Source organism: Aquarana catesbeiana, linkage group LG06 (genome assembly GCF_042186555.1).
Source record: "Aquarana catesbeiana isolate 2022-GZ linkage group LG06, ASM4218655v1, whole genome shotgun sequence".
Taxonomy (NCBI): Eukaryota; Metazoa; Chordata; class Amphibia; order Anura; family Ranidae; genus Aquarana; species Aquarana catesbeiana.
In genome coordinates, this window is record NC_133329.1 from 345453494 (window position 1) to 345466799 (window position 13306).

The 13306-nt window shown below is 39.5% G+C and overlaps 1 protein-coding gene across 15 annotated transcripts in view; it reads left to right on the forward strand.

Annotated features, from left to right (window-relative positions):
- B3GALT1 (beta-1,3-galactosyltransferase 1) overlaps positions 1-13306 on the forward strand; it is a 477862-nt gene that overhangs the window by 302474 nt on the left and 162082 nt on the right. For 2 of the 15 annotated variants that reach the window (XM_073633987.1, XM_073633985.1), the window contains exons 1-2: positions 9634-9949; positions 11176-11348. The exons of 12 other annotated variants lie outside the window; for them this stretch is intronic. The gene's annotated coding sequence lies outside the window, so the exon portion shown is untranslated. Of the gene's footprint in view, positions 1-9633; positions 9950-11175; positions 11349-13306 lie in introns of those variants that run through there. One more of the 15 variants, XM_073633988.1, reaches the window with a different exon arrangement.

The following is a 13306-nucleotide window of genomic DNA, read 5'->3' on the forward strand; positions in this document are numbered from 1 at the left end:
AGGGAGATTTCCCTCACTTCCTGTCCCATAGCCAAAACAGAAAATGAGAGGAAATCCCTTTTAAAATGTGGGAATTCCTGCTTGTCACTAGGACTAGTGTTCCCACTGGAAAATTTCCCCACTATTATGCCACGTACACACGGTCGGACATTGATCGGACATTCCGACAACAAAATCCTAGGATTTTTTCCGATGGATGTTGGCTCAAACTTGTCTTGCATACACACGGTCACACAAAGTTGTCGGAAAATCCGATCATTCTGAAAGCGGTGACGTAAAACACGTACGTCGGGACTATAAACGGGTTAGTAGCCAATAGCTTTCATCTCTTTATTTATTCTGAGCATGCGTGGCACTTTGTGCGTCGGATTTGTGTACACACGATCGGAAATTCCGACAACGGATTTTGTTGTCGGAAAATTTTATAGCAAGCTCTCAAACTTTGTGTGTCGGAAAATCCGATGGAAAATGTGTGATGAAGCCTACACATGGTCGGAATTTCCGTCAACAAGGTTCTATCATATTTTCCGTCGGAAAATCCGACCGCGTGTACGGGGCATTACTGTTCTGAGGACAACCCAAAATTTCAGATTTTCTCTTTACTTCCACTTTCGGTGATAACGGTACACAGGACAAAGAGAGGGTGAATTTTCCTAACGGGGACACAGACAGCAGTAAAAACTGGCAGGTGTTCTAATCCATCACCAGTGTTGTTGATAGGAAGTGAAAAGGATACTGCAATTCAGCCAGAATCAACAGATGTTTTCTGTACTTGCTGAAAAAAGCAAGCGCTGTGAAAAAAAAAAAAAAAGAAAACTTATGCAACCGCCACAGCTAAGGACTAGTAAGCTGCAATAAATTTAATTTATGTTATTAGGTTATCCTTTAATAAATACAGTTTAAAGCAACTCTATTGCTATTTATAAAAATAAATAAAATGATGAATTCTTATCTGTTCCACTTCCTTGCAGCTCTAACCTTTGCTGAAGTATGTTCAACATTCGACACTTCCAGGAGTATCGGATGCTGGTGTCTCCTTTTGTGCTGTATAGTTTCCTCCTCTGGCTACATCTCTGTGGGGCACAGTAGTCACATAAGAACCATCTCAAAAAAATTGAATATTATCAAAAAGTTTATTTATTTCAATAATTCAACTCATATATTTTATATAGATCCGTTACACACAGAGTGAGATATTTCAAGCATTTCTTTCTTTTAATTTTGATGATTATGGCTTATAGCTGGTGAAAATCCAAAATTCACTATCTCAGAAAATTATAATATTACATAAGACCAATAAAAAAGAGGATTTTTAATACAGAAATGTTGGCTTACTGAAAAGTATGTCCATGTATAGTACAGTATGCACTCAGTACTTGGTCGGGGCTCCTTTTGCATGAATTACTGCATCAATGCGGCATGGCATGAAAGCGATCAGCCAGTAGCACTGCTGAGGAGCTATGGAAGCCTAGGTTGATTAGATAGCAGCCTTCAGCTTGTCTACATTGTTGGGTCTGGTGTCTCTCCTCTTCCTCTTGACAATATCCCTCAGATTCTCTATGGGGTTTAGGTCAGGCGAGTTTTCTGGCCAATCAAGCACAGTGATACCATGATCATTAAACCAGGTATTGGTACTTTTGGCAGTGTGGGCAGGTGTCAAATCCTGCTGGAAAATGAAATCAGAATCTCCATAAAGCTGGTCAGCAGAGGGAAGCATGAAGTGCTCTAGAATTACCTGGTAGAGGGCTGTGCTGACTTTGGACCTGATAAAACACAGTGGACCAACACCAGCAGATGACATGGCCCTCTAAATCGTCACTATGGAAACTTCACACTGGATCTCATGCAACTTGGATTCTGTGCCTCTCCACTCTTCCTCCAGACTCTGGGACCTTAATTTCCAAATGAAATGCAAAATTTACTTTCATCCGGAAAGGGGACTTTGGACCACTGAGCAACAGTCCAGTCCTTTTTCTCTGTAGCCCAGGTAAGACACTTCTGACGTTGTCTGGTTCAAGAGTGGCTTGACACAAGGAATGTGACAGTTGTAGCCCATGTCCTGGATACATCTGTGTGGTGGCTCTTTAAGCACTGAAGCCAGCTGCAGTCCACTCCTTGTGAATCTCCCACAAATTATTGAATGGCCTTTGCTTCACAATCTTCCAAGGCTGCAGTTATCCCTGTTGCTTGTGCACCTTTTTCTACCACACTTTTTTCCTTCCACTCAACTTTCCAATAATATGCTTGGATACAGCACTCTGAACAGCCAGCCTCTTTAGCACTGACCTTTTTTGGCTTACCCTCCTTGTGGAGGGTGTCAATGACTGTCTTTTGGACAACTGTTGTTGAAACCCTAATAAACACATGCCTAAAGTGACACATGCTAAATAACCTAATATTGAAACCTTCACAAGCTAAAATAAACATAAAGTGACACGTGCAACTATAAATATTTGCGTGGTTTATTGAAGATTATCATTATATTAACATGTTTGACTTAAGGCTTTTTCACTACTGCAGAGCAGTGCCACAACCACATTACATTTTTTAATAGAAAAACCTAGACCCTACTGAGGTAGGTGTCATGGTGGAGGCAGCAGCTATCATTTATTAGCATTTTTCCATCAGTGTGAGACACCTTCTTATTTATTCCTTCTGGGACGACAGCCATGCAGACCAATTTGATGATGTGTGCCGAGTATGGTCTGAGCACTGACAGGCTGACCCCTCACCCCTTCAACCTCTGCAGCAATGCTGGCAGCACTCATACATCTATTTCCCAAAGACAACCTCTGGATATGACGCTGAGAACGTGCACTCAACTTCTTTGGTCGACCATGGTGATGCCTGTTCTGAGTGGAACCTGTCCTGTTAAACCACTGTATGGTCTTGGTCACCGTGCTGCAGCTCAGTATCAGGGTCTTGGCAATCTTCTTATAGCCTAGGCCATGTTTATGTAGAGCAACAATTCTTTTTTTCAGATTCTCAGAGAGTTATTTGCCATGAGCAGCCATGTTGAACTTCCAGTGACCAGTATGATAAAGTGAAAGAGATAACCATACCAAATTTAACACACCTGCTCCCCATTCACACCTGAGACCTTGTAACACTAACAAGTCACATGACATCGGAGAGGGAAAATGGCTAATTGGGCACAATTTGGACATTTTCACTTAGGGGTGTACTCACGTTTGTTGCCAGCGGTTTAGACATTAATGGCAGTGTGTTGAGTTATTTTTAGGAGACAGCAAATTTACACTGTTATACAAGCTGTACACTCATTACTTTACATAATAAATTTAATAAATAAAATATAATAAAATATTTACAAAAATGTGAGGGGTGCACTCACTTTTGTGAGATACTGTATATATAAAGAGAAAATTTCCAGCGAGCGGCAGTTGTGTGGATGAAAATGCCTTGTTAAGAGGAGAATGCCTTTCTATCATCTCAAACCAAATAACCGCTCATTATAACTAAGGTATGCAGAATACCATCTCTGAATGCACAACACATCAAATTTTGAAGCAGATGGGGTACAGCAGCAGAAGACCACACGGGGTGTCACTCCTGTTGGCTAAGAACAGGAAACTGAGGCTACCATTCGCACAGGCTTACCAAAATTGGACAATAGAAGATTGGAAAAACGTTGCTTGGTCTGATGAGTCTCAATTTCAGCTGCGACATTCAGATGGTAGGGTCAGAATTTGGCATAAACAATATGAAAGCATGGATCCATCCTACCTTGTATCAACAGTTCAGGCTGGTGGTGGTGGTATAATGGTGGGGGGGATATTTTCTTGGCACACTTTGAGGCTCTTAGTACCAATTGAGCACAATTTAAACGCCATGGCCTACCTGAGTATTGTTGCGTGAATGGACAGCATTCTCTGATTGGACAAGGTGGAAAGTGTGATGTTATGGCCCTGCCTCTGAATTTTCTGCCCAATAAAACAAATGAAAAGTCAATGAGTGCGTGAGGATTGGAATGTGTTTCTGGAAACTGCAGAATTTTTTACCGTCAAGAACCCCCAAAATATGGAAGTCTATAGATGGTCCAGGCTACTGATTTCCACCCAAATTGGAAATCTCAATAATTAAAGGATTAACACTTCACAGAACATTTATAGTAATTTATTTTACCTAGAATTATTCCAGTAAAATGTTACAAAATAGACATAATGTTATAGAAACCTAATGAGTAACAACAGGGGAGCAATGATTACATTTTAACTGCTTCTGTCTTATATTATACCACAGTTAATAATAATTGTATAATCGTTATCGCGGCTTGAATATAATCACATCTAAATATTCAGTTTTTTCTTTTTTTTACACCTACAGTAAAGCTGGCCTTTTCCCACTTAATAAAAAGCAGGAATTCTTCTCTAAGATGTTTCCTTATATTAGTGTCACAGTAGAAGTACTCTGGTTCATTCAGAGTTCAGCCCACAAGATAAAATAAAACCATGCTTGTGTATCTTTGGCTTTCATGTGCATTTACATACATTTCTCCAGTTAAGTTTGAATTTATTTGCTTTTCTTAAGTTTTGTGGCGGTACATTAGCCTCCATTAGTCTTGGACTGGAACATCGCGATAAATGGCCTGATCCCATAGTAGGGCGTCATTTAAACTAAGGTTTTGTGTTGATGGCATCAGTTTGACATTACTATGAAATGCTTCTGAGATTATTCCAAATCCATTGATGGGTGCCATGTGATGCAAAATAATGGATTCTTACTAGGAATGCACCGATACCGGTTTTCTAAGGCGGAGTACGAAGTACCAATACTTTTTCGCAAGTACTCGTTGATACCAATTTCCGATACCTATGTTTAGTGTCACGTGACAGTTTTTTAGAGCCCGTTCACACCATACATGCATGAAAACTGATGAAAAACCACACAGATTTTACTTGCATAGACATCAGTTTTACATCAGTTTTCATGTGTGCTTCAGTGAGTTTTTACAGCCTGTTCACATATGTGCGGGCTGGCCACAGTGCGATTTGAAAAAGAGTCCTGTGCGATCTCTAATCTCATACACTACAATTCGGACTGGAATGGCACCTGAACCGCTGAACGAAATCTCACCATACCAGGCTTTGAAATTCCACTACAAACAGGTCAGTCTGAAGGTTTCAGTATCGGAGCATTTGCACGAGTACAAGTACTCGTGCAAATGTTTTGTATCGGCACCTATATATTCTGTTTCTTTAAGTAAGTATCACTGGGACTGAAAATCCAAAATTTTGAATTGTCAGGGGAACAGGAATAGAGGAGAAATCTCCAGATGAGGACACTTGTAGTTACAGTGGTTTAAGAGGACCTTCCACGCTCTATCGAGATTTCCTTTTGCATCTACAGGACAGAAAGAAAAGAGAAGTTTCCCCAATGAGGCACAAACACTAAATATGCTTTAATCTTATAACTGATGGGACCTTAAAGTAAACCTGTTCTTTTGCTCATTGACCCCGCTTCTACTACATCTTTGCGGTAGGAGAGGGAAAAGCCAGTTTCTGTTTTAAAGGCCTTCATCAGACTAGTAGGGGAATTATGTGTTTTCCGCTCTGGCTAAACCAAGCAAAACCACTTCTAGGCAAGGCTTGGGTGATCTCAATCACACATTTACACATACTGCTTGTCCTTTTCCCAACTTTCAGGGTAAGATCCCAACATGAATCACACACCATGCGATCCGCTTGCAGTGCTGTATCATCCTATTCATCTGAATGGCCTGGAATTGCACCGGACCACAGAAAAAGTGATGCGTGCACTACTTTACAAAACACAGAGCAACTGGATCACATGGTACTTCTGTACCATGCGCTATGGTAGTTTGCGATCTATGTTTGGACGTTTGGAATGTGTTAACCATTGCACTGACACCCGTTACAGATCGCAGGTGCAGTGCGTTATGACCGTGTTCTGGTGTGAACTGACCCTCAGGCTGACTCCAGTAGAATATGGAAAAAATGGGCAGTGCCAAGCATGAACAGGGAAATCGGGAATTGTGAAAGGGCAGAAAAGTAACCAACTATAAACGTAGAAATGAAGAATGAAGAATGCTGAAAAATGTGTTGTCTCTTTTAAACCACGGTTGGTAGTCTGGATCCATGCAGTACTTTCCTTTTTAGATTATTATAATTAAATGATTTGCATCCTTGTGTGTGAAATGGGAAAGCTTTCAAATTTTTAACAAATACGAAACAGTTTACTTAATTGTGTGCATAGTATTCACAGCTCGTATAGTTATATTACAGCACAGTGATAGCATTGTCATATAGAATTCTTTAAGCTCCATTGTTTCCTTGACAACTATACAGCTTGTATGTTTTTCCATTTTTCAGAAACCTATTTCTCTACAGTGCCTTTTGCTTACTTTTGCAACGTACCATTGTTCATCGTGACTTTAGAATGCGCTACCTGTTTTGGTCTTTTTTGCTATACTTTTTCAACTATAATATAATTGGCAAGCTGCATTGGTGCTGGCATACAGCGTCTGTAAAAAAAAAAAAAAAAAAATCAGTTTATCAATCTATTATGTAAAGTACAATATGTGAAAAGAGATGTTTGCCCACTCCTCCTCAAAAAAAAAAACTTGGCTGCTATTGCCTCCAAAACTCTGCTCTTTCCTGGTTCTCCTCCTACCTATCTAAGCACACTTTCAGGTCACCTACAATCTCCCTCCTCTCCTATTCCCCCAAAGCTCTGTCCTCTGACACCTTCTATTCTTTCTCTACACTTCCTCCGTGGGTCAGCTGATAGCTTTCCTCCGCTTTCTATACAACCTCTATGCTGAAGACACCCAAATCTGTCTGCTCCTCACTCGCTCCTTCATTATATTCCCACTTCCATGACTCTTCGGTCAAGATCAATAGCACAAAATAAGTTCCTTTCCTCATGTAATCCTGAACTCTAATCTCTCCTTTGGACTCTGCATTCAATCACTTTTCAAATCTTGCCACCTTTGCTTCTGTGAAATTTCCAATATAAGTCTTTCTTAACCAAGGACATCACAAAGCTGCTACCTCGGGGTACGGCCTTATGGTCAATTCCACATATGCTTGAGAAGAAATGAAAGTAAAAGAGTGCCAGTAGATGCAGATATTAAAACCTTTTATTTTTAATTAACAACAATAAAAAAAAAGATGCCAATGTGTTTCGGGGGAACAGAGACTCCCCCTTCATCAGGGCAGTTTGGAAACATGAGATAAAAAACAACAGGCATATAGAAAGATATACAATCAAAGTGGAAATTAAAAATCAGAGAACATGTTTTCCTAATGTTACACAAAAGCTCAAAATACTGTATAAGAAAGATACAGTAAAACCTTGGATTGCGAGTAACACGGTTTACGAGCGTTTTGCAATAAGAGCATTTTTTAATAAAAAGCCTGACTTGATTTGCAAGCGTTGTCTCGCAAAGATAAGCAGGATTCAAACCTCTGGGCTGTGCAGTACCGCATGTGGCCAGAGATACGGGGGGTGCCGGTGATGCTCGGACACTCGGAAACTCTCCATTCCTAAGTGTCTCTGAGCATCTCCGAGTGTCTCTGGGCATCTCCAAGTGGTCTCCGAGCATTTGAGTGTCTCTCCGGCACCCCCCACCTCTGGCCACATGTGGTACTGCATACACTAGCAGTGACACTGGAACTAATTATCAGAGTTTCCGTTGATTCCTATGGGAAAACTTGCTGATATATACAAGTGCTTTGGTTTACAAGCATGCTTCTGGAATGAATTATGCTTGTAATCCAAGGTACTACTGTATATGCATACATGTATAGTTAGTATGTATCAATTATAAAATAATACTTAAACTAAATGGTATAGGACCCCATCACAATTACACAAATTTTCTCCGTCAATACCTGATGTATGCTGGAGATGTAAAAAAGCAGTAGGTTCCATGATACATATTTGGTGGGAGTGCGACTCCATCCAGATTTTCTGGAGGGAGGTGCACTCCATCATAGAACAAGTCTCCACATACACCTTGAACTTCACCCCCGTTCAATATCTACTACATCATACTACACTATCCAAACACGAGTACTTTAAATCCCTGGCTATGCATATGGTCAATGCAGCAAGACTCTGCATCCCAACGCATTGGAGAACAACAGACATACCCACAATTAGGGAATGGTTACAGAAAATATCCAAGATAGCAGTAATGGAAGAACTGATTCTTATAGCTCAGGAGCGCATACAAAAATTCACAACTACTTGGGCCTGTGGGAACCACTTCAAAACAACAGATTACTATAAATCTTTATTCCCAACATAAAGTGCAACAATTCAGATTCATTTACAATACTAGAATCCACAGTATTTCCTCCCCACAATGTGCGGGACGGAAGGAGAAGCACACAATGGAAGAGCAGCCCTCAGACCCCCCCCCCCACCCTCCCTTCCTAGTTACCCCACTGTCCCCTTTCTAGAACCACACCTCATCATATTCTCCCGTTTCTCAATACTCAAGTCCCCTTTCTAAACACCACACACGGGAAATTTCCTATGATCACCATATCATAAGCTGACTAAAGGGAAAATCACACAAACATCATAACTAACCATTCGGGGCCAAATAAACCTTCATAGACACCCAACTCTATCTTGAACAAAGCTAAACCAAGTCAAATGCTCTAAATGTTAACGCTACCAGGTGAGATGAGACTTGTCATAAAAAAGGGTATCCATATTTCAGAATCCAACTATACCGAATGTAATTACAAGACTTTCTAAATAACATATATATATATATATATATATATATATATATATATATATATATATATATATATATATATATATATATATATATATATATATACATAATCATAATGTAAAAAATTACACTTGGTAATAAATAAAACATATTGTTCGATTTTCCATGACTTAAGATGTAAGATTATGCATTTTTGTATAAAACATGGAAGCTTCTTTTGTATATTGTACATATGTAAAACAAAATGTAAAAGTTGTATGTACAATTGCTTTAATAAAATCTTTTATGGAAAAAAAAAAATAATAATAATATTTAGTAATAATTACATACTAATATTTAGTAGTAGTTACATAGTAGTTATATACTATCTAACTATACATGTATGCATATGTCTTTCTTATACAGTATTTTGAGCTTTTCTGTAACATTAGGAAAACATTTTCTCTGATTGCTACTTCCCACTTTGATTGTATATCTTTTTTTTATATACCTGTTATGTTTTTATCTCATGTTTCCAAACAGTCCTGATGAAGGGGGAGTCTCTGTTCCCCCGAATCTCCTTAACGGGGGCACAGACAACATCAAAAACTAACAGGTGTTCTAATCCCTCTTTTTTTCCCTTTAGTTATACTTTAATGCCCCTGTCAAAGGCATAAAAACACTTTTTATTTCATATCAATCATTGGTCAAAGTAGAAAATGTTATTTTTGTTTTGTTACTTTTTTGCCTGTTAATTGCATTACAAGAATATTTTTTGCAAATCAATATTGCCAAAGGAAACCATTTGTCTGAAAAAAACAATGTACTGTATATATAAATTCTGTATTATAAGTTATGGCATAGTTATTGCCAAATCAATAGGCCCGTAGCTGTAAAAATGTAAATGTAAAACTTCCTCTGGTCCATAAGGGGTATGCGGTTGTGGTTAAAGTGGACCTTTGACCTTAAAAAATAAGCCACTGTTTACTTTTTCCCCACTACCCATTGCATAACCACCAGAAAAAGTGTAATAAAAAAAAAGAAAAATAGATGGTATATTCACCTTTACCTGGGCTTGTGCCTTCCGGTGACATCAGGAGAATGTATATGACTTCAGATCTCCCCAAGAAGCCACTCCCAGCACTATGCTGAAATGTCTTCCCATGAGATTTGGAGTTTCCAGGAATCTGGTCAGAGGATGATGTCACCCCCTGCACCGCAGAAGCCAGTGAAAAGGTAAATACATTTTTTTCCCTATCTTTGCTTTAAAGATTTCATTTCCCATTCCTTACATTATGATTTTTGTAATTTTCATCAAATGTGTTGGATGTTTTTCCATATCCTTTGAATTCTAATACTAATAACATAAAGCTAGATATGTGTATCCATGTAATACAATTAAATAGGGTGTGCTGCTTAAATTATTTTTATTTCACTTTACCATTAATACTTAGGATAGGCGTGGGAGCTCAGCTTTTACAAAGCATTAGTTTTTCATACATATTTAATTCAGTGAATATATGCACCTTCTGCTCCATAATGCTCCCCGGGAAGAGTCATGACCGGAGATTTAAGTGCCCCAGGATAAAGACTGGAGTGGCTATGGCATATGTTTTCTTACAGTTCAGCAATATCTGACTGTAATGTTATTGAAAATATAAAAATTTGTATAACATAAAAGTTTCTAGGAGCATCAAAACCTATACACCATTGGTAGTGCCTAGACCGTTGTTCCCAAACTTTGTCAAGTCATGACACCAACTATAAAACATTGATTTTGGCACAGCATACCTTATACCTAAATAAAATTAAAAAATTAAAAAAACATAAAAAAAAGAACATTTATCTTTTTGGAAGTAAAAATAGAACTATACAGAACTAAAACATGTATAACCCTTCAATGTACAATGTTTATTTCCTAGCTAAAGTGAATACTTCTGCAAACTGTACAATGAATGCTGAGCATACTTTATTATTGAAAGCGCATATATGTATCATCATTTAAAGTCCTAAATTTAATGGTAGGCTATGAAAGCGTTCCATCTTAAAATTGCAGTCTGTATTTTCCCATGTATACAATATTACAGACTCATTTATCCAATACATACTTTATCCAATAATCACCTTTGTCCCCATAAACTGCAGATCAGTGAAGTACTACCACCTAGCTGCAGAGGGATGACAAATGGATGTATTTATCAGAGGTCAAAATTGATTTTTTTTATTCTCACACACTTCCCCCATAATCTGTAAATTCCACTGGTTTTGCCTATTTACAAAAGTGCTGCAAGCAATTTTGCTGCTCATTTCTGTCATATTTTTTCTACACCTACATAAATATGCCATCCAGGTCCCTTGCCAGCGCCATTTCAGGGGTTTGGGGGACCGTTAATCCAGCTATTGAAATGTGCCTGCATCGGCCAGTCCCTGACAGTCCCTTTGCACTAACGTTATTGCTGCAGATTCCTCTTCTGGATCCTGAGGGGACCCCACCACTGAACAGCCAATAGAAAGTATTCATATCACCCAAGCCACTACTTGGATACCCCGGACGTGGCCACCTGGAAAAGGACCCTGCTTCATGTAAAAAGAAAAGAGAAAGGACTTGGAAGTTGTCATATGACTGTGGCTTTAGGTGAGTATAAGGGGCATGCATTTATTAATTTATTTATTTTTGTACTGCCAGTGAGCAGATAGACAATCTTACTTAAAACATGGAGATCAGCGGAACTGGTGTAGCTACTTCGTGGTAAAATGGTGATGGTTAAATCTGCCCAGATGTAAACATAAACTCATGGGCACTGGTGGGCTCTGCTACAATGGAGAAAGAAGCCAGTGCTGTCCTTCTGTTGGAAAAGGGAAGGTGACAGTACTGCTCTGTATCAGACAGGTGTGCCCAGATACTGCAAGCAATTGTGCTGCAAGTATGAAAATGACTTGCTAAGCTATTGCTAGACTTGTCAGGCTTCACAAGTGCAGCAAGTTCGCATTGCATGACTCCAGATTTACTTTCTTTGCAAACAATCTGCAAGTCTACTGCAAGTTCTGCAATAGTCATCCCACCACAGGGGTCACTGTGGCTGAATTTTCATGCTGCAGACTTGCAAAGCTCTTGCTGTAGACTCACCGCTGCAACTTTGCTCTTGCTAGAGACTTGCCACGCAAATTTGCTACAAATTGTAAAAGTTGCAAGTAACTTGTGCTTCAAGTGCTTTGCAAGTGTACAACTTACCAGTAAAAATGTGCAGCAAGTTAAGAAGACTTACATTTCAACACTGCCACTAATGTGTGGCAAGTTATCCTTGCTATCTGGATAGATTATTATTCATAAACCCCACAAAATTTCACAGTATCCATAAATTAACTCCGCCTGTGTCCTACTAACATAATGATTTAAGTGACAAAATGTATGACATACACTATGGATGGTCCACATGCCCCTTCTTCCTGTAATTTTTGTTGGGCTAAGCAGATTCCCATCATATTGCTGGATCAGTATAGAGGTATAGGAGGCAGGAGAGAGCAGGTCAAGCCTCAGGTTTCCTTCTAATGTCAGAATTTATATAAATGAGGGATTTGGTGCTTGGCGTACTTGGAAAGAAAGCCCTGGGTAATCTAATTTATACCACTATTATAAACAGAATAACCCAGCATGCTAAATTCACTAATGCCGCGTACACACGGTTGGACTTTTCAGCTACAAAAGTCCGACAGCCCGTCCGACAGACTTTCGACAGACTTTTGGCGGACTTGCGGCGGACTTTATAATGAACGGACTTAACTACATACGATCACACAAAAGTCCGACGGATTTGTGCGTGATGACGTATGACCGGACTAAAATGAGGAAGTTTATAGCCAGTAGCCAATAGCTGCCCTAGCATGGGTTTTTGTCCGTCGGATTAGCATACAGACGAGCGGATTTCTGGGTCCAGCGGAGTTACGATGTAGAGATTTGAAGCATGTTCCAAATCTAAAGTCCGTCAGATTTGCGACTGGAAAAGTCCGCTGAAGCCCACACACAATCAGATTGTCCGCTGGATTTGGTCCGTTGGCATCCATCGGACCAGTCCGGTCGAAAAGTCCGACCATGTGTATGCGGCATAAGACTTGTTTTCCCAACCATTTTTTAAAACTATAGGCAAAACGTTTTTTTTATTTTGGCTAGAGTTAAGCCTCGTACACAAGATCAGATTTTCGGCCAGGAATTGTGTGAAGACAGACTGTTTGCCTAGAATTCGGCGGATAGTACGCTCCATCGGACAATTGTTGGCCAACTAATGTTGGATGGCAGGCTAGTAAATTTTCGGCAGACAACGGTCTGTTGTCAGAATTTCCTATCGTGTGTACACAAGTCCATCACACAAAAGTCCAAAGTACAAACACGCATTCTCGGAACCAATGCTCACCAAACACGACATTAGCAGAAGGTGCCCAAAGGGTGGCGCTCAAAAGTTGAAATTCCATGTAGTACATCCCTATGTTCATGTTGGCAGACAATTGTGTGCCGTTAGTATGCAAGATAAAATCCAGGCACACACCCTTCGGACAAAAGTCTGCTTTGTCTGCTGAAAATCTGATCGTGTGTACGAG